Raw genomic sequence first — 27,804 nt, 5'->3', positions numbered from 1 at the left:
ATCAAAATCTATAATTGTGTAAAATATGTGAGCTGTTTAAACTTCAATCCAGACAGGTCTGTGTTCATTTACAGTTCTGTGTACTGAAGCATTTGCCACTCTTATTACTCTGAGCAGCTTTTGATGTAGTCCATTGATGTGCGAGCGTGTGCTTCTGAAGTGCGCTGGAGAGGTCTAATAGGGAAAATAAACATTTTCTGTTGAAAGTGCCTACACTTGACAAGCTATATATTTCTAAAGTGTCATAAATCTCCCATGAGCCTCAGTCATCGCCAAAAACAACAGCATGTGCATTTCTATGCACTCAACCTGCAGCATTCCATCAAACCACAGCTGAAATCTGTGCAGATGACAAAAACTGTCAAAAGTTCCATATTGTCATGTTACAACTGACTTTTTGAAGAAATCTTTGCGCTGTGACCCCACTCTCTTAACAGTTATAGATCAAAATGGGGGGGGGTGTTCGGAATTGAATGTAACAAATCAGGTTAAAAAAAATTCAACTGTTATTGGGAAAAAAACTATTTAGCAAACTTGATAATTGCCTTAAAGGGATAGTTCACCCAAAAATGAATATTTTGTCATTAATTACTCACCCTCATGTTGTTCTAAACCTGAAAGACCTTCGTTCATCTTCAGAACACAAATGAAGCAGATTTTGACTCTTATAATAAAACTGCTTATAAATCCTACAGTCATAAAGGGCTTTCAATCAGTTATGCTCCCTTAACTTGCTCGCAGCAAAGCGAGCATGGGATGTTTTTGACCTTTGACCTTGGCGTTCCTCCGCACCTGGCCAGGAATCCTGTTTGTCCTCTTCACCTCGTTCCGGGCCAACATCGCCGCTCCTGGAGACTCCATTAGGAAGTCCAGCGTGTCCTTGGAAGTCTCCTCTCTTATTCATCGTTACTTCTCCCTTGTCTTACGACTTTCCTCCGTCTCTCTCTCTCATTTTTTCCTTCTCCTGAAAGTAGGCCGAAGGTTATTACACTGAATTTGATATAACAGCCCGACCGATTCAGTGGAGCACCTTGTCAGACACAAACAATAGATAAAGCCCGAAATATAATGTGAGGTAAGAAACACTCTGATATTCCCAGTGAATGTTCTCCTTGGAGATCGGAACATTTGTCTGCATATATTTGCAAAGAATTCAGCCGGAGCCAGAGAGAATGGAGGTCACGAGGAAAATAAATCTATTTTCATATGTGTTGAAGTTAACTCTCTTCCTGCAGGAACTATAGAAAGTGGCTTTATTGTTCCAGCGAGACTCTGTTTGGTTTTCGTATAACATCTACATCCAGTGCTATTTTTAGCGCTACTTGTGGTAAGTCACGATGTTTAATTTAGACCCAGATCTGAGCTGGGCAGCTTTCTTATGTATCATTACAACTTTGAGGGCCAAGTGCTAAGATGGTGAGGAACAAACAGATGTTGACGGTTGCATAATTGGTGAAAAGCGGAAGCGAGCTTTCTAATGTCGAACAGCAGTGCGATCAAAAGGTTTTAATTTAAGTTGACCCCCTCTATGTCTGGCAGGCTGTCTGAACAGTGCTGCTGACAAATTACAGGTGCTCAGCGGTGTTTAGGACTACAGAGGCGAACAGAGAGGATCTCACATAACAGGTACAGCTGATAAACGGACAGCCAGCTGCACACCACTGTACAAAGGTGCCAAATCATGCTTGTTTTGTAAATATGTATATGTATACATATTTATGTATAAGAAAGTTACATTTTATAATATAAATAAAAAGAAAGATACATTTTATGCACGATATTGTGACTTGTTTCCTAAATTAAGTATTTGGCTTTTGTATTGTCATTATGATAAAACTGAAGGAAGTAATTGAACAAGTCAATATTTTCCAGTTTAAATAACATTATAAATTCAAATGTATTTTTGCAATAATTTTCACAATATTATTCTTACACCATTCTACAGGGAAGAGTAGCAAAGGCATGAATTGCAAGGTGAAACTTATCTAAAATATGCAACGAGGAATAATTTCTATGAGTTGTAAGGAAGGCACTTAATGTTTAATAAATACATTAATAATAATAATATTTGTGTTTAACCACAGTATGTAAAAATATTTTTCTTGCTTATTAAATTCAATTACTATATAATTACTATGTAATTAAATTACTATGTACTAAATTTTTATGTATTACAGTACACTTTACATTACTATGCATTTAAATTACTAAATAATAAGAAAAACTATTTAAGGTACTATTTTTTAAATTAAATTTAATTTTTAATATTGTGAAATATATTTGCAAATTAAAATTTACTGTATTTACTCAAGACTGTAGCGTCACATGATCCTTCAGAAATTATTTTAATATGATGATTTGATACTCAAGAAACATCATCTTATTATACATTTTTGAAGAAATGATGTGTTACTGAATATTTTTATGGAAAGTTTTTTTTTTCAGGATTCTTTGAATAGAAAGTTCAAAATAACATTTATTTGAAATGGAAAACATTGTAATAATAAATGTCTTTACTGGCACTTTTGGTCAATTTAATGCACCATTGCCGAGTGCATGTTTTTATCTCTTTAAGAAAAAGGCTTATTTGATTCTAAACTCTTTGAATGGTAATGTATATTAAGTCAACATGAACAGCCCTAAAAACGCAATTGTAATACATTTATTGTAGTTTCCTAACATCCCTTTGGGACCCCAGTTTTAAAAACTCAATGAACTAAATTTTTCTCTTTGAGTATTCACTCACATTTTTCAACAATAAAATGTCTGTTTCATGTTGACTTTAACATCACTGGATATTACTAAATCAAACATGGGTTTATAATATGTTGCAGATGTTCACACTCTCACCCCGTTAGACATTTTTGAATCATAGCGCAAGGCAAGCAATATAACAAATATATTTCCTTTTTTAATTGCAAACATCAGCTCTTAGATTCCGTAATTACATTCACACTTATTGAATTTAAATAAGATCCACTCCATTGGCTCCGTTGTACAGTGTGAAGTTTTGTTTGGGCTTGTTATCACGATGCTGTCACATGTAATGACACTAAATTGTCCAAATAAATTATTTTGTGCAGTTTTATAATTATGGCTTTGGCAGTGGTGCTTCCTGTGCTCTCACATGAAATTCATGTTGAATGTGACATTTTAATTGGAGTAATATTCCCATTAATTGGACAAACTGATATGTGAGTCTGTGGGGGAAAGGTAGACTGTGAGGAGAACGATTCAGAATTCACAATTCCTGAATTAGGATTCATCAGCTTCATTTTTGTGGCTGTTCTCCGATCAGGGAGACGCTTAAGCATGTGCTGTCTCAGCGGAACCGCCGGCTCACATTGTCTTCATTAAATGCGATTAAGGAGTAGGTCAGTTTCGTCTGCTCGGCTGGTTTGAGCGCTCTATGGTGGAGCGTAGGAAATGTCTTCATCTTCATCTGTTTGGGGTCTGTGGGTCTGGTTATGCAGTCAGGCAAGAAACCAAAGCTGTCAGTGTTTTTTTTTTATATACCCATATACACGTGTCTGATTATATGTCAAAGCGAGTCAAAGCAGCACATCTTCTGCCTTTTTGAGTTTGTTGTGAGCATGTGCGTATGAGTGCGTAATAATATAAACATTTCTCGCAGCCATTTTTGCATGTTAAACTGAACAACTTACACGTTTCTAATTACATTTTATATCTGTATTTGAATATTATTCTGAAGTATTATTATCTTTCTGGAATTGGTGATGAATTGGTTTACAGTACATAGGGCACCATATGGGATATGGCCCCGTTGTACAAGCTGTCCAGAGAGAGGCCTGACACACACTAACAATAAATTTGAAATTAATTTTTCAGGGCAGGTTGGCCACCTGTCTGTTAATATAGAGGCTAGGAGCCATTCGGTATGGGCAGAGAGAGAGGGCGCCTGTGGGAAGCAGGTGGGCATAAACGTTGCCCCATATGCCATCAGGTTTTTCTTTTATTTTGAAGGGCGAGCGTCCTGGTACACCGCAAGGACAAACCTATCAATGACATTCTTTTAGAGTCATTGACACTTGCAAAATTAAATCTGATTCAGCATACTGGGTCTCAGATGGAACTTGAAATAGGTGACTTTTTCTAGTTGAAAAAGATGATTGTTTTTATAATTACAATACTTTTTTTTTATTGGTAGAATGTATTTGTTTACAAAAAATTTTACATTCTGCAGCATAATAATGTTAATCAAATATTTGCACTGTGTGACTAGATTATTTAAAATAATAATATAGAAAATAATATGTTCGGATGTAATTATGCCTTGTAAAACCATGGTGACACTTCTACAGTTTACAAATTTGATACTGGTTTTTCTACAGATATTTACTTTCCAAAATAAAGTTGCTTGCTATACAAATTCTTAGTAACAGGGTTGACATTTTAAGACCATCAACTAAGGTAAAGCTTAAGAATTATTTTATATTTCAGGTATAAAAAATAGAGGAGATTTGAACTTTTTTACGTTCATTTTCCATCAGAATTATGTTTTGTTAATATATCTAGTTAAATTTGGAAACGGAGGTGATGATGAACCTAATAAGGCATCCTGAAAAGTAAAGAGTCCAAAAGGCTTTTTTTGATGCCACCATTTTGGGTTCCCTAAAAAACTTTTTTCTTATTTTGATTAACTTTTTAGAATCTAAAAAATCTTTACCTTTAAAAGAAGGTTCTATGAATGTTGAAGGTTCTTCATGGATAAAAAGAAATTAACTGCACATTCCTGTAAGCACAGTTTATTTATTACCAGTTTAATATTTGTTTCAGCCAAACAAGTAGCCTTTGTCAAGGTATGATTCCTATGAGGGAGTGTGCAAATAAATGTTTCTATTCATTTAGTCTGCTCCTTTAACTTTCACCCCAGAAAGGCGTTCGTTTGTTTCACTATTTAATGTTTTTTCATACCATATTTGCCAATGAAGAACTTTTATTTTTAAGAGCATACATTTAGAAAATCAAACACAACTTAAGTTTCCATTAGATATTCATTGTTAGAATAAATCCTTACAAATATGTACAAAGACCTATGTACAAATGGCACCTGCTTTGTTGAACTGACCCGGTAGAAGCAATATGGGAGTGAAAGCATGTGGTTTCAGTTCTATGAGCTCCGAGTGAGTCAACAGAAGGAAGGAACACCTGGGAAAAAGAGAGAGAGGCAGGGAGCAGGTGAGCCAGAGTGGCACATATTGGTGCAGTCTCGGAGAGAGTGGTTTCACTCAACCGTCTCTTTGAATCAGAGGGCTAAAGAACAGCTTTTCACAGTCATTTGTCTTTCTTAATCATACAGCGTGAATCGTTTTTCTGAGGCTGGCCGTGACGCGGGTTTATGGATATGTCTGTGCCGTTTGGGCTGAATGAAACATGTCCATTCCTCGTCCCACTGGGAGATCCGATGTAGGGAATCTTGCAAACATCCCGTGTAAAGCTGTATGGCAGTGCAAGTGATGTGCAAGACTATGAGTTTTAGACACTGACTAGTACTTGGGTTGAATGACGGACTAAATAGCCTAGTTAAAGCCCGGTATGACTATGCAAGTAGGATCAGACCCCAGTCAAACATCTTTCTTTAGGGCAAGGGTGTGCAGTCCTTAAACATGTCCATCCTAACTCCTCCTAGGAGTCCAGGAAATGGACATGGACTTCAACTAGATGTCTTGGAAAATGTCTAGACTGTGGGTCGTCTGAAGAACTAGTCAACTACTTAGCCTTGTATATGCTTATATAATTGTGTTAGTAGGATCACAATCCTATCAGATGTCTTTTTTTAGAAGCGAAGGTGTGTAATTTTGCTCCTCCAAAGGCCACCTTCCTACAGAATTTATCTTCAGCCTACTCTAACGCACCTGTCCCTAAAGTTTCTAATGATCCTAAAACCCTTGATTAGCAGATTCAGGTGTGTTTTATTAGGGTTGGAGCTCAACTCTGCAGAAAGGTAGCACCTACAGGAGCAGGATTGGACACTCTAGTAAGGGACTCGGGCGTCTTGCTTTATAAAGTGGTAAGATATTGGATTGGAGAGAATCTTCCACAAATGGGAGGAGGAAAGGGGAGGGAGCATCGACTCTCTGGGGCACAGGGAGAAAGTTGCCCCATGCTTGTCAGAGTTTCAGCAAGTTGAGAATTGATGGAGCCCACAGGCAGTATGGCTAATTTTAGTTGAAATCACCTAAGTGGTTTGGCTAATTTATCCCTCACCCCCTGGTCCCCCCATTCCCTCTCATCTCTCCCCCTCTCTTCATCCCTCCTTCCCTTGCTGCTCCGATATGTCCACATAGCGTGAAGGTACCAGGAGGTGACAGGAGGAACAGAAGGGTATTTTGTGCACAGCTGACTCAGAGTGCACAGAGTATTTATAACCTTCCTCTTAAACGCTGAGGCTTTTTTGACCCAGCTCCATGGACACGGAATCAGTTCACTGGCACTCTTTTTGTCCTTATCTTCTTCACAATGCACCAAAGCTCTAATTGCGTACAGCATTACATTAAACTTGAACATGAGTGTACGTGCGATATAATACATGTCTACCTGTGGAGTTGAGCTGCAGGTTGTTGGAGCTCATCAAAAGAAACTTCTTGGCGAAGACCTTGACCTCTTTGTATCTTTAAGGCCTCTACCAGACTTTTTGGTTCATTAAGTGAGCTCTTGCTTGAGAAAAACAAGATTTTTTTGTGATGCTTTTATTGTAGGGGATTGTCAAGGTAAGACAGGTAAAGTGAAGGAAATGGGATCAGGTAATGACAAGCCACACAGTTGTGTTTAGATTAGAGGTCGAACGGTGTATCGGTTTTGCCGATTAATCTGCACCGATAGTTGATTGCTGGAACAATCGGTTATCGGCAAAGATCCATGCCGATAGTTTTCCAGGTTGTGTACATTGCTGGAGCAGCTGAGAAGGGTCTGTTTTCATTATACAGTGCTAGAGCGGCCTTTAGTGATTGAAATCTCTGACAGTATGTGCTATTTGTTTGGACATGTGATGCTGCATGTTTAACAGAGCGTGAAACTTTAGTCCGCTTCTTGAGTTGAATGCGATGTGTCCAGAGTGTGTGTGATACAGCGCTGCTCTTTTATTTTGATTAGATAATCATTAAGTGTTCCAAGGATAGAAGCAGTTAAAGTGTGAGAGTATACATTGTGCTGGTATAATTGTAGGGCAACATGGAATCCATTCATTAAAACGGAATTCATGACTGCCGTCTCACTAAATGAGGATGAAAACATAAGAACAGCCTCTCTAGAACTGCTCTGAGAGTCACTCATTTGATTTGTGCAAAGGCATCATATCACATGAACAGAATTGTAAAGGTATTCACGGCAACCCGTCAAAATAAAAGTCCGGTTTAATTTAAAGTCTATTTTTCAGTAGAATGTACATAGCCTACTACTACTACTAAAATTAAACAATCATTATTTTTTAAAGAATAATCACACAACATTTTTCTATGTTTTAATTTGAATAGTAAATCCCCTTTGTTTGCCAAAAAAGTTTGCTTAATTTTCAATAATTAAAAGATAAATTAAATTAATGTTTCATGCCTTGATTTGATAACAATAAAAATGTAAATACACAAATAATTTTTGATGGGAAAAAACCATTAGGCTTCTTTAAGAAAAATAGAATAAATTAAATTGTTTTATGCATTCAAATAATTAGACATAATAAAACACAGAATTTGGTAACAATAAAAATATGGTGAGAAAAAATAAAACATTTCATAGGTCTCATAACATGTAATTTTTGTTAAACCTTTATTAAATTGATGTGAAAATGTATAAGTTTCATGATTTTAATTAATTATACTAGCTTTATGATTTATAAACTTTAATCTAATTATTAAAAAGGAGTGGACAAAAATTAAAATGGAAAAAACAGAATCCGGAAAAAAAAGTAAACGGAAATAACGAATTTTGGAAAAAAATCTAATGGAATTTAGGAAATAATATAACAGATTTCATAGGGCCCTGTTAGAGTGTGGTAATTTCAACATTTACTATTACTATTATTAATATTATTATTTTAATTATTACTACTACTACTACTAGTATGGTTCTGTACTGGTTTTTTTGTGTGCAAATAAAGCACTATTTTAGTTTTTGTTCAATATCCATTTGAAAAACTCAGTATCGGCCAGTGTGGTCTAACCCATTGGATCCCAACCTGGGGTCCGAGGGGCGCGGGAGCGGATATGCTTTGAGGGTGAATAAAGATGCATAAAATGTTCCACTAATAATTTTATATAAAAATATTTTTTCAAAGTAAAAAAAAAAATGCTTACAATGCCAAGATAAGGCAGTCAAAAATGATCTCTTAAGGGGAGTCGTGGCCTAATGGTTAGAGAGTCGGACTCCCAATCGAAAGGTTGTGAGTTCGAGTCCCGGGCCGGCAGGAATTGTGGGTGGGGGGAGTGCATGTACAGTTCTCTCTCCACCTTCAATACCACGACTTAGGTGCCCTTGAGCAAGGCATCAAAACCCCAACTGCTCCCCGGGCGCCGCAGCATAAATGGCTGCCCACTGCTCCGGGTGTGTGCTCACAGTGTGTGTGTGTGTTCACTGCTCTGTGTGTGTGCATTTCGGATGGGTTAAATGCAGAGCACAAATTCTGAGTATGGGTCACCATACTTGGCTGAATGTCACTTCACTTCACTTAAATAAAATAATTATTAAAATTTTGCGCGCATACCGTCACTTGCTCAATGTGCTTGTTGTCATAGTAACGGCAAAAACAAAAGGAAAATGGCAGAGAAACGTAAATGCGGTGATTCTTCATCAGAGGCGAAGAAAAAGTTAAGACACTATGACAAAACCTACATAAATTTTTGTTTTATTGAAGGCCAAGACAAGTCTCGGCCAGAATGGTGCTCAATCGATGCTTTTATGCACAAGCTGGAGTACAGGGCTGGAAAAATGTCACAGGGGCATTTACAACACTTTCCACTGCTGCTTCAACATTCTGGGGGTACATCTTTGAGTGCATCTTTGCGCGCCGAGTTTTACCATTACATGACTGCGCTACAGGAGGAATTAAAGTCCCGTTTTGTGGAATGCGGATTTTGACGCATTATCCAAGGAGTCGTGGGTTATGGTTCCCTTCACATACAGGCTTGAAGATGTGGAATACCTTGGCCGTGAAGATGAACTCGCTGAACTACAAACTGCAACAGACTGGAAGTCCACAGCGATTTTAGACTGGCTGTCACTGGCATTACACCTGACATTCCATCACTAGTGAAAGGCACATAGGAAAGGCATGCATGCCCAAGATGGACATTAGCATTATGTGTTTATGCTGATGTTATTGTCACACACCTGGACTCATTTTGTGTGTTTTTGCCCCTGTGACCCAGTTTCTGTCTCTATGTGGTTTGATTAGTTCCCAGGTGTGTCTAGTCATTTCCGCATGTGTTCCATGTCCCTGTTAATTTAGTCATTCCATCCACCTGTGTTTTCCCTATTATCCCTGGTATAAAAGCCTTGTCCGTTCAGTTCTGTTTTGTCGGGTCTACTCGTTACTAGTTACTTGTCCACTTGTTACTTGTCAACTTGTCTACTTGTCCACTTGTTACCTGTTACTTGCCACTTGCCACTTGCCACCTGTTATTTGCTACTTACCTTGCCTATGTTTGATTTAATAAATCCTTGTTTCGTTTATCCCTCGGCTCCGTGTTCCTTCCAGCAGCGTAAGCCGTGACAGAAGACCCGACCTAAAAAGTTAAAAAACTGCGTGTTTTCCCTCCGTTTTGTTTTCCGTTTTTTCACAGTCTTTTTCTTTCCGTAGTGTGTAATGGATCCCCTCTATCGCCCCGAATACCTCGAGGACCATACTAGACGGTTTCTCTTCCTAGCTAATGCCACCAGCTACCCGGACCACGCGCTCGAAGATGGTCCTCGGGAGGATTTCGCCGCATTCATAGAGTGGAATCTGGTGAGAAATGGGTCACCTCTCACGGTCGGCCCAATGGAGGATCTCGCCAGGTCCACTCTGGACCCAGAGCCCAGCCTACAATCTCCCCACGGTACGAGGCATAAGCCCGAGCCCACCGATGACGGAGAGCCAGAGAGCAACCCGTCAGACCAGGTGCGAGAGCCGGCGACACTGCCCACCACGAGGGAGCAAAATGTGGAGCGCCAAATGGGTCAAAATGAGGGGGTTTCCAATTCACCTATGCCAGATCCTCTGTTAAGCCCAGGAAGGGCTCCTGATCTTCCGTTAAGCCCAGGACGGGCTCCTGATCCTCCTGTAAGCCCAGGACGGGCTCCTGTTCCCCCGTTAAGCCCAGGACGGGCTCCTGTTCCCCCGTTAAGCCCAGGACGGGCTCCTGATCCTCTGTTAAGCCCAGGACGGGCTCCTGATCCTCCTGTAAGCCCAGGACGGGCTCCTGATCCTCCTTTAAGCCCAGGACGGGCTCCTGATCTTCCGTTAAGCCCAGGACGGGCTCCTGATCCTCCTGTAAGCCCAGGACGGGCTCCTGATCCTCCTGTAAGCCCAGGACGGGCTCCTGATCCTCTGTTAAGCCCAGGAAGGGCTCCTGATCTTCCGTTAAGCCCAGGACGGGCTCCTGATCCTCCTGTAAGCCCAGGACGGGCTCCTGATCCTCCTGTAAGCCCAGGACGGGCTCCTGATCCTCTGTTAAGCCCAGGAAGGGCTCCTGATCTTCCGTTAAGCCCAGGACGGGCTCCTGATCCTCCTGTAAGCCCAGGACGGGCTCCTGATCCTCCTGTAAGCCCAGGACGGGCTCCTGATCTTCCGTTAAGCCCAGGAAGGGCTCCTGATCTTCCGTTAAGCCCAGGACGGGCTCCTGATCCTCCTGTAAGCCCAGGACGGGCTCCTGATCCTCTGTTAAGCCCAGGAAGGGCTCCTGATTCCCCGTTAAGCCCAGGACGGGCTCCTGTTCCCCCGTTAAGCCCAGGACGGGCTCCTGATCCTCCTGTAAACCCAGGACGGGCTCCTGATCCTCCGTTAAGCCCAGGACGGGCTCCTGATCTTCCGTTAAGCCCAGGACGGGCTCCTGATCTTCCGTTAAGCCCAGGAAGGGCTCCTGATCTTCCGTTAAGCCCAGGACGGGCTCCTGATCCTCCTTTAAGCCCAGGATGGGCTCCTGAACCCCCGTTAAGCCCAGGACGGGCTCCTGATCCTCCTGTACGCCCAGGACGGGCTCCTGATCCTCCTGTAAGCCCAGGACGGGCTCCTGATCCTCCGTTAAGCCCAGGACGGGCTCCTGATCTTCCGTTAAGCCCAGGACGGGCTCCTGTTCCCCCGTTAAGCCCAGGATGGGCTCCTGATCCTCCTGTAAGCCCAGGACGGGCTCCTGATCCTCCGTTAAGCCCAGGACGGGCTCCTGATCTTCCGTTAAGCCCAGGACGGGCTCCTGATCTTCCGTTAAGCCCAGGACGGGCTCCTGATCCTCCTTTAAGCCCAGGACGGGCTCCTGATCCTCCTGTAAGCCCAGGACGGGCTCCTGATCCTCCTGTAAGCCCAGGACGGGCTCCTGATCCTCCGTTAAGCCCAGGACGGGCTCCTGATCTTCCGTTAAGCCCAGGAAGGGCTCCTGATCTTCCGTTAAGCCCAGGACGGGCTCCTGATCCTCCTTTAAGCCCAGGACGGGCTCCTGAACCCCCGTTAAGCCCAGGACGGGCTCCTGAACCCCCGTTAAGCCCAGGACGGGCTCCTGAACCCCCGTTAAGCCCAGGAAGGGCTCCTGATCTTCTGTTAAGCCCAGGACGGGCTCCTGATCCTCCTTTAAGCCCAGGATGGGCTCCTGATCCCCCGTTAAGCCGAGGACGGGCTCCTGAACCCCCGTTAAGCCCAGGACGGGCTCCTGATCCTCCGTTAAGCCCAGGACAGGCTCCTGATCCTCCGTTAAGCCCAGGAAGGGCTCCAGCCCCAGAGCTTACTCCAATGCCTGCTCCTCCAAAATTCCCACCCTCCCACCCACTCCTGCCTCCTCCTCCGCTGTCGTCTGGCTGCCCCTCTGCTCGCCCTCAGCCTACCATCATTGTGGTGCGAGCTCAGCGGGACCGCCATCCTCCAGCGGCGCCTTGGTCGGCGTCTCCCTCACCTCCGCCTCCAGCCTCTGAGGCCTGGACTCCGCCTCGGCCCGTTGACCCGTCGGCTCCACCATGGCTCCTAGCTCCTTCCTCTCCGCCGTGGCCCGGCAGTCCGCAGGCTCTGCCTGGCTCCCTCGTCCCTCCGGCTCCGCCTTGGTCTGGCGTCATCCATCCTATGCCTCGGGACTCCACTCCTCCGGCTTCGCCTCATCCCTCCGTCCCTCCGGCTCCGTCAGGCTCCTTCATCCCCTCGGCTACACCTCAGTCCTCGGTCACTCTGGCCCACCGCGGCCTTCCGGATCCACATCGCCGCGTCAGTCACCAGAGCCATCAGTTCTGCCTAGGACCTCCGGCTCCTCCCCGTCACCATGGCTCTTCGGCTCTCCGTCTCCGCCTCGGGCTCCTCCTCCACTTGCTCCGTTGCCGTGGGTCGAGTCCCTGGAGTCAGTGACCATTCCTCCTCCATGGCTCCTTCCACCGTCGGCCCCACCTTGGGCCGTTATGGCTGTGGCCTGGGTCCTGCTGGGTACCTCCTGCTTCAGATCCTTCCTGTCTCCTCCCTGGCTCCTCCCTCCGTCATCTCCTCCCTGGCTCCTTCCTCTGTAGTCCCTGTCTGCTGGCCCCCTCCTGGGAGGCTGTCCTCCACCGGAACCTCCTCCCAAGTTCCCACCCACGCCTCCCTTTGTTGTTTCTATGGTGCGAGGACGCACCTACCGGGAGGGGGGAGTACTGTCACACACCTGGACTCATTTTGTGTGTTTTTGCCCCTGTGACCCAGTTTCTGTCTCTATGTGGTTTGATTAGTTCCCAGGTGTGTCTAGTCATTTCCGCATGTGTTCCATGTCCCTGTTAATTTAGTCATTCCATCCACCTGTGTTTTCCCTATTATCCCTGGTATAAAAGCCTTGTCCGTTCAGTTCTGTTTTGTCGGGTCTACTCGTTACTAGTTACTTGTCCACTTGTCCATTTGTTACTTGTCAACTTGTCTACTTGTCCACTTGTTACCTGTTACTTGCCACTTGCCACCTGTTATTTGCTACTTACCTTGCCTATGTTTGATTTAATAAATCCTTGTTTCGTTTATCCCTCGGCTCCGTGTTCCTTCCAGCAGCGTAAGCCGTGACAGTTATGAGAAACAACTGCGTTTTACTAAGGAAACATTTGAAGTTGAAAGGAACATTTCCTGGGTATTCATGTAATAAAATGTCATTAAAAATCATTAAATGTCAATAAAACTAGACTACATTTAGTTACTATATACAGTGTGTGTGTGCTTATGTGCATAGCAATAATATATATATATATATATATATATATATATAATGATATGGGGGGGCGGGGGGGGGGTCGCGGATTGTTAAATATGTACATTAGGGGGTCCCCATGGAAAAAAGTTGGGAACCACTGGTCTAACCTAGCTATTGGTATCGGTAAAATCCACTATCGGTCAACCTTTAGTTTAGATGGTTACCCTTTTTTGGAGTCCCAAAGAAACTCAGCCCTTAACCCTAATCTTCCTAGCAGTTAATTCAAATCTTGTGGGAGTTTTGGAGAGTGAGATTTATCATCTAAACACAGCCGACTCAAACTTGTATTATGAACAAGCTTGTTTGTCTCAAGGCCAGAAATTAGCTCCAGAGTTGTGAGATTGAGAGGTTGTCACAGATTGGCATAATAGTAATATCTTACCCTCTATGTTTCTGCTTATTTCTTCTGATGAAGTTTGTAAGTTAGAGCAATATTTGATCAGGAGAACACTAAGTTGTTTGTTTTTTCAAAAGCTTTAGTTTTTAATACTGTGATTAATTTATAAGGATGGCAACCGTAAGGAATTTGACAATTATAGTTGCACAAACAGATTTATGTTCCTTAATTATTTTATTAAAAATCCTCTTTTGAATTGTCTTTTTCAACCAATTCATTTAAAATATCTTGTACTTAAGATACTATGCCTGTAATGACATTGCAATAAGATTTGCAGTTTTTTACGAGTCACAAATGTGTGAATGTGTACAGTGTTCAGCATTAATGTTAATGTGAACATCTGTATTTATTTAGGTGTAATAGGAAAGTCAGTGAGGAATAATATGTTTTTATTGCTTTTAAATCAGAAGAGTGTAGTTTCTGCATGATTATCTTCACCAAACATAACTGGATAAAAAAAGTAATCACTTACAAAAAAATTTCTAAACACTCCCTTTCTCCAATTTGTCAGATGAGTAGATAGCCCTGCCCCCAAACTCATGTTTTTTTTTATTTTATTTTATAGTTTTGCATATTTACAGTACTATTTTTTAAGCCTCTTCTATCAACAAGGCTGAATCTATTTGATAAAAAAAGGAAAAAGTTTTTTTTTTTGTTTTAATACGTTTAAAATGTCATTTATTACTGTGATGATATATGCAAATTTTCAGCATCATTACTCCAGTCTTTAGTATCTCATGATCCTTCAGAAATCATACTAATATGCTGATTCCTGAGAGCCAGGAATTGAGTAGATTTACTTGATTTCTGGCTCTGGCATTTTTAGGTTATGCCTTCTGATCCAATTGTACATTAATGCTGAACACTGTACACATTCACACATTTGTGACTCGTATTATAGAACTGCAACAACAGCTTGAACTAAATAAAGATGAATATAACCTTTTCTAGATTTCAAGAAACATTTAGATTTCCTTTTTAAAATCATAGTCTCTTCCATTAGGTAAGTGTAATACTGAGATTAGTTGGGAGGAATAATGCAAGCTCGCGATTCCTCTCAACACATGGGTCATCTTGTCACTGTATTTAAATTCAGCAGTTGTAGTGCTAATAAATTAGCTGCCTGTCGGAGCTCAGACGCACAGTTGACATCTTAAGCACACTCTTCTTTCTTTAGGATTTGTGTTATTATCTTGTTTAGTGCTACATAATTGAATTTAGAACTATTATCTTATTTGTTGAGTTTGCTGTAGCAAAAGAGCAGCTGAACAAAAAAGAGAGACTATGTTTGCACATTTGGTGCTGTATAAAAAAGCCAGTGGTGAACATCTGTATTTATTTAGGTGTAATAGGAAAGTCAGTGAGGAATAATATGTTTTTATTGCTTTTAAATCAGAAGAGTGTAGTTTCTGTATGATTATCTTCACCAAACATAACTGGATAAAAAAAGTAATCACTTACAAAAAAAATTCTAAACACTCCCTTTCTCCAATTTGTCAGATGAGTAGATAGCCCTGCCCCCAAACTCATGCCATTGGTTGTCTGGATGGTAGGAATTTTCAAACAAAAAACAGATTTGAAAAAAATAAATACTATTTCAAACAAGTTTCCCCGAACACTCCCTTTCTGCAATTGGTCAGAGGAGCATGTAGCTCCACGCCCAAACCCATGCCATTGGTTGAGCTGTTGTTGCTATGTCTGGCTGGTCGGAATTCTCAAACAAACAGCAATGTTTTGATAGCACCTCAGAGACAGACACAGTGTTTGATCTTTATAGGAAAATTAACCTACTAGTGGCTTACTTAAAGCTAAAGTGTAACCTTTTCTGTTAAAAAACTTTGTTTAATTTTCAGATACCACTAAGTTGGATTTTATATCACTTCTCACTTCAGTCCTTCTCATCCCAAAAGTGCGTAGCAAGCTTACAGAAGCAATTATGCCAGTCTCTTCATTGTTATACCTGTTTTTAATGTGCTCTTGCTCTGCGTCTCCTCACAGGACTGGAGGAGAATGATATATTTGCAGAACTGTGCTGAAGCCAACCGCTGCTGGCAGTGTGACGAGTGCGATTTGGTGCCAAGCACCTGGTCAAACTGAAGACAATGAGCAGCTTATGGACTCCGTCCATCCCCAGACATAAATGTTAGTGATGATATCAAATAAAAAAGCAGAGGGAATTGGTACAGAGAGGACTTGAAAGGCAAAAAAGAAGTGTTTTTTGCCCGCAGATCTTTAAGCATTGCTAAGTCTTCCTAGCTTCTCATCCCCAGACACAGAAACAGATTTGAATACTAACTAATCGTTCACTGCCATTTTTGTGTTTCATAATTAACTTGTCATTGTTTTCTCATTGCACGCCTTTCCATGCTCCTCCACCCTAAAAGAGGAGCTGAACATCTCTGATATGGACATTTTTGTCTCCCTTGTTTGACTGTTTTCTGCCCAGCTTTAAACCCAAGTCAGATATTCAAACAGTAGCAAAATCCTTTCACGCGTGCTTTATTTAACCGGTGCACTTCTTGTTACACAAAGAGACTGTGGGGCAGTCCGGGGAGTCACCCTGCCGACAATCTAATAATGACTGCCGCAGATGGAGAACGTTGGAATGGAGCTGTCTGCTGAATCTATCGCATGCAGACACACGGAGGAGAGTGTCAAAGCGTCTCCCGTGCAGAGAAGGACCGCTGGGGAATGTGGACCGTCTGGCAGATGCGTTGGCAGTCTCTGCTCTTTCACTCTACCTGGTCTGGACTCAGACCAGGGTTAATTATAGTGGATCACTGGAGTCTCGTGTCGCCAGTGAAGAGCAGGGGGGTTGTCAGGATGTTGTCATACTGCCATGTCCTGTACGACAAAGACATGAGGAAAGGCACTGTCTCCTAGCCGAAGTTTTAGTACACGCAGCAAGGCACAGACAGTATTAGCAGTGACTAGAATGACTAGAAAACCAGTAATTACAACTTTTAAGACTGTTTACCTCTGTGCAGTGACCTTGGAAAAAGTTTGTCTGCTAAAAAAAATTATTAGAAATTTTGTGACGCTAAAAATATAAAAATATTCCAACAATATGCATTTTCTTAAAAGGAAAATTTAATCAAATAATTTCCCTTAATTATATTGTATTGCAATTTGTTACCCAACAATTAAATATAAAGTAGTATATTTTTATTAAATTTTTCATTTGATTAATAATCATTTCAATCATTGCTCTTCTACACATCGACACATTGTTCCTTGTTTTAAGCCTGAAGCTCAATAAATTGAATTTATGCTTAAAAAAATATAGTAAATACATTATTCAAACCTGCTTTTCTGAAAATGTGTGTTGTTATCCTACACAGTTTTGCTTCTAAAGAAAAATAATCTTGTTTCCATTATGATTAGATACGTTTTACTGGAAAACGAGATGAAAATAGACCTGAAAAATGTAACCGTTAGGAATGCATGAAGTCTGTTTTGAGGTTATGGAAAGAGCTGCGTTAGATCAAAAATGCTGTAAAATTCTCATTGGTCAACAGATGTCAGAGTGCATTATAGTGAACTTTAAAACCTTTGAGTGGAGCATCCCTTCCACAAACTTTCTTCTTTTTTTTTATGCACCATCCTACTTTAAATCAATTGATTCGTTCTCTCTGATGCAATTTAAACTCTGGTGTATAGACACCCTTATTACCATGATAAGGCAGTTTTAGGAACAAATTTATCAGGGATTCCAAGGAGTTTTTAAGGAGTTTAAAACCAAGGAGTTTTTAAAGTCACCTCCTCTGCAAAAGTTTAAAAATACTACCGAAACTTTTGTACCTCAGCTTCAGACGTTCACTTCACTTTGGAGTAGAATCATTTGCTTCTCTTATACTCAATGGGGCTCACTCTATCTAGTCATGCCGGTGTATGCTGTCCCAGAAAAATGGAGCACTTTGCGTTTCTAAAAGTTTTGTTCTACCCGTCCAGTTATTTTTACGATGGCCCATTTCTGCTATTGTTGTGGCATTATCTTGACCTCGCGTAGAGCAATTTCTCCCCAGTCAAATTAGCTCTCGCCATTCAAAGCAATGCCCTGATATAATGGTTTGACAGTTTTTGCTTCGCCGAGATGAAGAAATGGAAGGCCGAGCCACTGGGGTTAATAAAATTCCTTCTCTTCAACAAGTACCCTGGGATACGGAGTGTCCTTGAAAACGACAGCACCACACTTTCGCCCGGCACCTCTGATCGCTGCCATGTGGGTTTCCGTGCAACTCTTTTGCTTTTCCCATCTCAGTCCATTCTTTCATATCTGTTAACAGCCGCTCTCGGCCTCGTATCCGCAATCATTGGAAGTCCCTCATTAAAACAGACATTGTTCTTTCTACAAAGGCTTTTTTTGCAGAGACAGTTATCACTGAGGTGAAAGAATGCTGCGAGCATATTAACTACAACAGATCGATTCTTACATGTCAGGTTTTTGCCAGCGCATACAGAAGCGTGAGAACTTAACTCCGTCTTCATGTAAGTCAATGAACACCTGGAGCAGCGTTCCCAGTGGCAGCTAAACACGCGTAGCAAGGGAACGGAGGTGGGAAAGAAAGAAAGAAATAAGAAAGAAAGAAAGAAAGAAAGAAAGAGTAATACAGTGCCTGAGCCTTTCAAACCCGTGTTTGACACGAGGTAGAGCGAGGGAGCCTGTGCGCAGATCTGCGCGAGAGGCCCCGCTGAGGTTTATGCCACCTGTTTGTTTTTGTTTTTTTCCCCCCACGCTGCTTATAAATGCCTAGATGTGCCCAGCCTCCTGGGATCCGCAGGTTTGAGATCCAACACAAAAAAGGCGACAGAACAGTCCTGGGTTGTCGTAGTAACTTGGGGATTATGATTTATTAATCTGCAGTCTTTTAAATTCGAAGGGAAGCACAGAGAGGTTACCCGTCTCAGCCCCCGGGGGAGTAATCTGGCTTCAGAGAACAATTGCGAAACGTGCCGTTTTTGTCTTTAACTGCCGGAAAGCGCTTGTCCCATTACTCCTCCCGCTGCAGCTGTGGCGCAGGGAGAGGGTCACCCACAAGAAAGTTTGTGCAATTCCGCTGAGAAATTATTTTTGTCCTCCGTAACAAACTGATGCCTCGCTTTTCCTTGTGTCGTTCCGTCAGACTTTTGAGGAAACCTAGAGCACTGTCTGTGTACATATACGTGGTCTAGAAACTATCGTTTGTGAATATTTTCACACAGTGCAGAAACACTTAGAGCTTATGTAGCTGCGATTACCCATGATGCATCACTTAAGCACCAAATGCAGTAGAAATTAGGCTTTTTTTCTATTTGCTTGAATGATATAAAAAAATATTGTGAATATTACAAATATTCTTACCCAAAATGCACCACAAGTGTTTCATAACATTGTTTTTGCATATGAATTTTATAATTAAGTTGGTACATTTTCTTGGCCTAAACTTTATTTTCGGCTATTTGCAACTTAATTGAATAGAAAAATAGAAAGAAAAAAAAAGAAAAGAAAAAGGACAGGTCATTTTGCAACTAAGACTTCAAATTGCGTACCGGTGTCTGTTGCACAAAAATGTATGTTTGCGAATATTTTTACACTGATGAAAAAATGCTTATCCATTTGCGCTTCATAACTGTTTACACACATATGCATTTTAAGTTCAAATTAGAATTATTGGTCTAAAATCTTATTATTATTATTATTATTATTAATAATGTTTTTTATCCTTATTTATTTTATCTCCTTGCACCTTGGTTGATAAAAAAACACAAGCAAGACTTGAACTTGCATTCCACTGTTTGTTGCGCAAAAATATGTTTGCGAATATTTTCACACTACTACAAAAATTCTTACCCAAAATTTACGACATTCATCAATACATTGCTTGCACACACATGCATTTTAAGTTAAATACATTTTTTTCATGAAGTCATTTTTTTATTTATTGTTGTGCATTTTAAAAATTTATTGATATTAAGAGAACAGGTAATAGAAATTTTGATAGCCAGACTCAATTTTATGAATAATTTTTAACGATACAAAAATGCTTAAAAATGGTTCATAACGGGGTTTGCGCGCATGTGCATTTTAAGCTTAATTAAGACCATTCATTCATTTGTTCATTCTTTCTTTCATTCATTAATTCTTTCATTCATTTGTTTGTTTATGGGTTTCTTTATTTAAATTTTTTGATATGATAGAAAGGGTAGAGATAACGAAAATAACGCAAGCCAGGCTGGAATTTGCTTATTGGTGTCTCTTGCACAAAAACACTGGTATAAAATTTCAATGGTTATGTGGCACTGTGTTTACCCACATCGTTTTTAATGCATCACTAGTGCATCATAACATTATTAGTGCCTCATAGATGTGTTTTAACAATGTAAATTAGGACATTTTGTTGGTATAAATTTTATTTTTGTCTTCTTTGGAACTTGATAAATTGAGAGGATACAAAACAAGTCCGACTTAATTTCCCACATTAGCATTTATGAATATTTACACACCAGTACAATACTCCTAACACCTATGTAACATTTTGTTTACCCACAGTTCATAACAAATCCTTTATAAAATCACAACACATGCATTTTCTTGTGAATTTAGGACATTTTCTTGGTCTGAATAGTTTTTTTGCCCCTTTTCCCTGTGACGTCCATCTCTAAGCCTCTAAGTCTAAGGTTCATTGTGACAGAGCATGTGTGCTAACTGCTAGAATCTGAGAAAATTAGGTGTTTGTCACATAAATACATGTATATTTTATTAAGAGTGTCCTCCTCAGAGTAGTAGCTACTTCCGTAGAAGGCTGTTTGATTTTAATATTACTGCATACTTTGTTGAATTACTTAAAGTTAAGTGGCTCTTACCTTTGGAGAGAGGATTAGGCTAAAGTCAAACGGAAGAGTTGGGGTACAATAATGGCCTGAGGTTTTAGTTCCTTTGCAGAAGCAACAGATCCAGCAGGAGAGGACTGAGGCTGGTGCCAGACACTTCTTTGGCAGTCTTCCCCTGCTTGACTTGGCTCCTCAGATACTTGTGCCATCATAGCCAAAAAAGACAGTTAAAAAAAGCCCCTGTGCGGAAATGCGTTCTGCAAAGGCTGTCAACGTGTCCTAACGTTGCTCCTAACTCACGTTATATAGTGCTAAAATCATCATTGGCATGTTCCATCACTGTTGTACATGCTAACAATGATGACGTTTACACTTTTGAGCTCTGTAGTTCAAAGACATATGAAGCCAATGTAGTGGATTTTGTGCTTGATTTTATTTTCAGGTGTAGATATATACAAACAAATTTTTTTTTTTTTTTGTATACATTTTCAGAACACGTAAATATGGAAATAAATGTCTATTTATTTAATTGTCAATTATATATTTAGTGATCTACAGTACTTAAAAAGAAAAAAACACAATGGACTGTAGCCTTGAAGTGTTAGTCATTTAAATAACAATTAGGCCTATTCAATTTTATTTTCATTATATGTATATTTTAATGTTTATTTTTTACATTTTAACATTTTAAAATAATTGGTTAATTTTAAATATTTTTTTAAATGTTTAAGTAAATAAATGATAGTGATAAAAAGTGAGGCTTTTATTTATTTATTTAAAAGTCCAGGTTAATTATGTTTATTAATATATTAATTAATATATGTTTTTAATTATAATTGTGTGTGTTTGTATACAGGTGCATCTCAATAAATTAGAATGTTGTTGAAAAGTTCATTTATTTCAGTAATTCAACTCAAATTGTGAAACTCGTGTATTAAATAATTTCAGTGCACACAGACTAAAGTAGTTTAAGTCTTTGGTTCCTTTAATTGTGATGATTTTGGCTCACATTTAACAAAAGCCCACCAATTCACTATCTCAACAAATTAGAATATGGTGACATGTCAATCAGCTAATCAACTCAAAACACCTGCAAAGGTTTCCTGATCCTTCAAAATGGTATCTCAGTTTGGTTCACTAGGCTACACAATCATGGGGAAGACTGCTGATCTGACAGTTGTCGAGAAGACAATCACTGACACACTTCACAAGGAGGGTAAGCCACAAACATTCTTTGCCAAAGAAGCTGGCTGTTCACAGAGTGCTGTATCCAAGCATGTTAACAGAAAGTTGAGTGTAAGGAAAAAGTGTGGAAGAAAAAGATGCACAACCAACCGAGAGAACCGCAGCCTTATGAGGTTTGTCAAGCAAAATTTATTCAAGGATTTGAGTGAACTTCACAAGGAATGGACTGAGGCTGGGATCAAGGCATCAAGAGCCACCACACACAGACGTGTCAAGGAATTTGCTGAACCACAGACAACGTCAGAGGCGTCTTACCTGGGCTAAGGAGAAGAAGAACTGGACTGTTGCCCAGCGGTCCTAGAGTCTGGAGGAAGGGTGGAGAAGCTCATAGATCATGTTTCTTAAAGTCCAGAGTTAAGTTTCCACAGTCTGTGATGATTTGGGGTGCAGTGTCATCTGCTGTTGTTGGTCCATTTTGTTTTTGGAAAACCAAAGTCACTGCACCCGTTTACCAATAAATTTTGGAGCACTTCATGCTTCCTTCAGCTGACCAGCTTTTTGGAGATGCTGATTTCATTTTCCAGCAGGATTTGGTTCCTGCCCACACTGCCAAAAGCACCAAAAGGTGGTTAAATGACCATTGTGTTGGTGTGCGTGACTGGCCAGCAAACTCAGCAGACCTGAACCCCAGAGACAAACTATGGGCTATTGTCAAGAGTAAGATGAGAAACAAGAGACCAAAAAATGCAGATGAGCTGAATAGAGGTCGACCGATGTATTGGTTTTGTTGCTGCGGAATGTGATGGAATTTGTAAAATTTTCAATTAATTAATAAAAAGTAGGTTATTACACTTAAATCAAATCACAATATGGACTAGTATCTGTAACTATTAAGCCATGAAAGTCTATTTAAATATGAATTCTGTCTGTTCTGCGTGACTCTGAAAATGAATTGCGCAGATGCAGGGTTTCATCTACTAACGTTACACAATGATGCGGGCGTGACACTCGCATATTTTAGCGTATGCTGTCTCACTTAATGAGGACGAAAACACTGAGAGAGTGTTTAACTGTTCTGAAAGAGCATTCATGAGCATATGACAGTTTGATTTGAGTAAAACTAGCGTCATATTCACATACACAAAACTGTAAAGTTATTCACCGCAACCTGTCAAAATAAAATTTTTGATTTTTCAGATTTTTACATTTAGCAGACGCTTTTATCCAAAGCGACTTACAATTGCTATATATGTCAGAGGTCACACACCTCTGGAGCAACTAGGGGTTAAGTGTCTTGCTCAGGGACACATTGGTGTCTCACAGTGGATTCGAACCCGGGTCTCTCACGAACCCGGGTCTCTCACGACGTGTGTCTTATCCACTGCGCCAACACCACCCATTAGCTTACAGCACCTGGTATTCCCAGGCGGTCTCCCATCCAAGTACTAACCAGGCCCAAACCTGCTTAGCTTCCGAGATCAGACGAGATCGGGCATAGCCAGGCTGGTATGGCCGTGAGCATATATCTTACATGTTTTAATTTTAATATAGTAAATTGCATTTGTTCGCAAAAAAAAGTTAGCTTAATTTTCAGTAATTAAAAGATTAATTAAATTATTAATACACTTTAATTAAACTATTAAAAAGGAGTGGAAAAAACAATATAGAACAATTAAAACAGAAATAACGGAATTTGAAAAAAAATAAAACAGATTTCACAGGGCCTTATTAGAGAGTGAAAATTTCAACATTTACTATTACTATTACTATTATTATTACTTTTATTATTATTACTACTACTAGTATGGTTCAGTACGTTTTTTTTTTTTTTTTTTAATTAAACCACTATTTTAGTTTTTGTTCAGTATCCATTTTAAAAACGATCAGTTAATTAATCGGTATCAGCCAGTGTGGCCTAACCTAGCTATCTAAAAACTATCGGTCAACCTCTAGAGCTGAAGGCCACTGTCAAAGAAACCTGGGCTTCCATACCACCGCAGCAGTGCCACAAACTGATCACCTTCATGCCACGCCGAATTGAGGCAGTAATTAAACCAAAAGGAGCCCTATCAATACTGAGTACATGTACAGTAAATGAACATACTTTCCAGAAGGCCAACAATTCACTAAAAAAATTTTTTTTATTGGTCTTATGAATTATTTTAATTTGTTGAGATATTGAATTGGTGGGTTTTTGTTAAATGTGAGTCAAAATCATCACAATTAAAATGAACCAAAGACTTAAACTACTTCAGTCAGTGTGCATTGAATTTATTTAATACACCAGTTTCACAATTTGAGCTGAATTACTGAAATAAAAACTTTTTCACAGCATTCTAATTAACTGAGATGCACCTGTACGTGTATGTATATATATATATATATATATATATATATATATATATAGATACACACACACACACACACACACACAAATATATTTTTACTCAGTATTTTTGTCCTTTTTTGTAACTTTCATGTGTGCATCTTATTTTATTTTACAGTTTATACTTTTTAATTTTTAGATACATGTTTACACACACACACACACACACACACATATATATACATACAGTATATGTGTGTGTGTGTGTAAATAATATTAAAATCAGTAAAATTTAAATTTAATTTAAATATTTAAAAACTATCACTTATATAGGTTATTTACTTATTTACAAAAATTAAAATAGTTTAAAAAAATATCTAAATCAAAATATAACAGTGGACTGTAGTTAAATTAATATTTTTCCAATTATTTAGATTAGCAGTCCTAAAAGATTTACAGTTTAATTACATTTATATGTACATTTTAGTAACTATATTCTACAACTCTATGTTAATTTTAGTCATTGTAAATCATCTCTATTTCATATTGTACAAAAGTCACAACACTTTACAGAAATGTTGCAAATTTTTTCCCTTATCATTAATCTTTTATTTTAAGTTTCATGGATTTGAACAGGCCTTCGAAAGCTGCCATCTGCAATCCAGATTTGTTCGAGACAAAACATATGACAGATTGCGATATACCATTTCTACTACATAACGTGGGTGTCCTGTCAGAAGCGTCTCTATGGAGCAGCATGGATGTTTTACGATGAAAGCTGTTCATCTTGAGAGCACATTGTGGTTTTGCTTGTCAGGCAGCCAGTAAAGAAAACGAAGCTGTCAGTCAAAGAACCAATTTGTACGATAAAAAAGGCGAAAAATGTAGATACCAAAACCACATCCGTTTTAGCCGGATGCATTTGCATCTAGGTAAGTTATAGTAAAACATCTAATGCAGTGCGGTCTTCGAAAAAAGTCAAAGTGAATCATAATTTCGACTTGAGCACAAACCGTTGCATAAGATCTCATTTGTACTCTCGTATACACGACAATGAAATAATGTGTTTAAGACAAAACAATATTGTTCTTTCTGTACACTGCAACCCTACCTGTCTCTGTGTTATAAATCACTGAGGAAATGATTTTGTGGTCTCTCCCTTTAGTGGTGTAATTCATATCGCTCCATAACAACATCCTGTCATCTCTCATATTGCGTCTGGTGATTGATAATCTGCCTCAGTTTGTGCGCTCATACAAGCGAGTCATGATCTAGATATTGCAGTTTGCGAGACTGTTTGGGCCATTAAGATTATTACATAATTGATATATTTCACCCGCCGGCATGTTATAATGTGAAATGTGTGATAGAGTGTTGCTCTCGTACAAGCTGCCTGAGATTTACGTGAAAGTGTAATGCGGCAGATCGAAAACTTTGCCGTGCCACAGGAGTTTATAATCGAACGTGTGGATTGGTTGTTTTATCTTAAAACATTTAAGTTTTTTTTTTTTATTATGCAGCAGGAATTTTTGTTAACTAAACCTGGAATTAAAACCATAAAAGAAACTTGTTTTAAAAAAAAAACTTAAACTGAAATAACTGAAATGTGTGTATTATTGTGTTTATTTTAATGTTTATACTTTTTAATTTTTACATATTGACATATATAGATAAGTAACTGAATGACAAGAACAGTAAGCAAATATTTAATAAAAAAATGTAAATGTCAATTACTTGAAATAAAATAAACTTAAACCGAAATAAAATATAAATGTCTCAACATGTTTTAATTTAATTTAGTTTAACTTGTACTAAAATAAACTAAAATAAAAATTAATAAAATATATAGAGACACACACAACACACAACAAAAATTACTAAGAGTTTTAGTAAAATAAAAATGAAAACAGAAACGACAAAAAAGCTGATTAAAAATAATAATTAAAACTATAGCAGTATCTTAATGATACAAAATTATACATTTTTTTTTTTACAGAAACTAGGAGTGGTGATTAATTAAAATAATTACATTTTATATAATTAAATAATTAAAAATAATTAACATTTAAAATGTTACATTATTCCAGAATTATTATTTTATATTTGAATAAATATTCAGTTTTCTATTATAGTTACTGTTTTCTCTTATTATTTCTTTAGCTTTTTTTTGTTTATTTAGTTATTTACTTTAATACATCTCTCTATTTTCTCCCAAACATGATTTTCTCTGCAGTTTCTACCCTTTGATATTTTAGAGCTTGACCTAACTATAAAAATATGTTGCATTATGTTTAAAAAATTATGTTAAAAATGTCATAGAAACTCCCTTGATTTTTTATTTATTTATTGATTTCCATGACTTTTCCAGATCTAGAAATCAAACTTTTAAAATTCTCTCTTATATCCACGACGTCTTCCAAGTCAATGGGAACCCTAGTTAGGGTTGACTTAAAATGACAGTTACTGAGGGAAGATGTAACAATAAGAAATAGTTTATAGTTAAAAGTTTATATCTTGATTTAAACTGCTGCCTCAGCTGCCTCTAAAGCTAGCTTTGTCTTATTTTAAATAATTTTAAGCCATCCTGCGTGCCTCTGGAGGTGTAACTGTTAACTGTCAGGCAATGGCTTCGACATGAGTTTTTGGAGGGTATTTGAACATACAGAGTGGCAGAGAGCACACGAGGAAAGTTAAAATAGGAAGTGGCCCCTTGGTTGAGTTGGTAGCAGATGGAAGTTCAGAGAATGAAATGATGCAGGACTTGTTTTGTGCAGTCAGGTGCCAGAGCCGGACTCTGAGGAGCAGGAGAAAGCCGCTCAGAGCTGATGTGAGAAGACAGCTGCTTCACTGCTCCCAGAACAGCCTCCTACAAGGTCACTTTGTGCAGGACCACCGTCTCAGGGGATTGTGGGTAGAACATGACACATATCAAAGACAGAGATTTACATGAATACAGTCTGATCTGTCGAATAGAACGCAAGATATCCCATAGGGTCCCGATCTGGAGACTTTGTGTATCTCTTCTAGAGTCATTCTATGTGAAGTTGGTTGTTAGTGATACGTTTCTTCCCACACAGGCATCAATCAGCAGACCGAAGTCTTTAACATCTGTTGCGAGCGTAAATTTTCACCATGGTGTTCGAACTACTCCGGTGCAGTTTAAAAAAGTTTCCCAGACATTGTCTGTCCTTCCTCTAAAGTATCCCGTTGTAGCAGAGGCTTTTTTCTTCATGCATGGACTGAGCGGCGCGATTCTCTCGTTAATAAATCATGCCAGATGAGTTTATCATGGAGATAAAGGAACTCCTCTGGGCTCCGCCGGGCAAGGCTGGGTTTCTGGGCGCTGCTACAATAAATGATGAAATGCCGCTGTCACATACATCACATTTATAGCGGCTAACCTTTTAGCTTTTATTGCCGTCAATAGAGAAGAACGGAGGTTTCAGGCGGGTAGTGAACAATAGACAGGTGGCGAAGAAGACGTTTTAAGACACAGACAACCTTCCGGAGTAGACTTTGCCGTGCTGTTGTTTGGTCTGTGATAAAATGCAGTCCACAAGTGATTTCTTAGTTAATGAATGATTAAGGTCACAGGGTTATCTTAGTGCACTGATGAGCACTGTTTCTATGCACCTTTTATGCACAGTTCGCTTGACTTCATAAATTCATCCTTTTGTAGACAATTTGAGTTTTTCGAA

At 39.4% G+C, this 27,804-nt stretch overlaps 1 protein-coding gene and 1 non-coding gene across 2 annotated transcripts in view; one reads left to right on the top strand and one right to left on the bottom strand.

Annotated features, from left to right (window-relative positions):
- LOC132125193 (nuclear receptor ROR-alpha A-like) overlaps positions 1-27,804 on the top strand; it is a 318,478-nt gene that overhangs the window by 31,568 nt on the left and 259,106 nt on the right. The window lies entirely within an intron of this gene.
- Positions 23,182-23,300, bottom strand: LOC132125801 (5S ribosomal RNA). Its single transcript, XR_009427184.1, has one exon. It is a non-coding gene; the product is annotated as a 5S ribosomal RNA (ribosomal RNA).

This window comes from Carassius carassius, chromosome 43 (genome assembly GCF_963082965.1).
Source record: "Carassius carassius chromosome 43, fCarCar2.1, whole genome shotgun sequence".
In the NCBI taxonomy this organism is placed as follows: domain Eukaryota; kingdom Metazoa; phylum Chordata; class Actinopteri; order Cypriniformes; family Cyprinidae; genus Carassius; species Carassius carassius.
The sequence above is the reverse complement of the archived record's forward strand: the minus strand, read 5'-3'. Positions and strand labels throughout refer to the sequence as shown.